This window comes from Lupinus angustifolius, chromosome LG03, assembly GCF_001865875.1.
Source record: "Lupinus angustifolius cultivar Tanjil chromosome LG03, LupAngTanjil_v1.0, whole genome shotgun sequence".
In the NCBI taxonomy this organism is placed as follows: Eukaryota; Viridiplantae; Streptophyta; class Magnoliopsida; order Fabales; family Fabaceae; genus Lupinus; species Lupinus angustifolius.
In genome coordinates, this window is record NC_032011.1 from 22,257,220 (window position 1) to 22,257,680 (window position 461).

The following is a 461-nucleotide window of genomic DNA, read 5'->3' on the forward strand; positions in this document are numbered from 1 at the left end:
TGAGACAAGATTGCATCAAATATATGCTCTTTCTAGGTTGTTAATTAATTAAATTTCTATTGAACAGTGGCTAATGTAAAATATGTACTAAACAATGTCAAATCAATAGACCATAAAATGAATGTAAATTTCATCACAGATGAATAAAAAAAAATTAACAGTCGAAGCTGTTGTGTTTCATAAACTATTTTGCAAACACTAAAAACAGTTTGGGTGGTAGCTGTTTTTCTTCTAATAATTCTGAACTTAACTATTAAAATCATTCACGTTTTTTACAGGTCAGAACAATTCAACTAGGTTTGAGAAACCATATAATTAATAGTTTAATACAACCCAATACCCAATCTTTATAACATAACAGCGGAAGCATAATTCAATAATCCCCAAATTAAAATTAGGGTTCATACAAGATTGGGGAAAACACCCTTAATGAAGAATCATAAAATTCAGAACTTACGCTC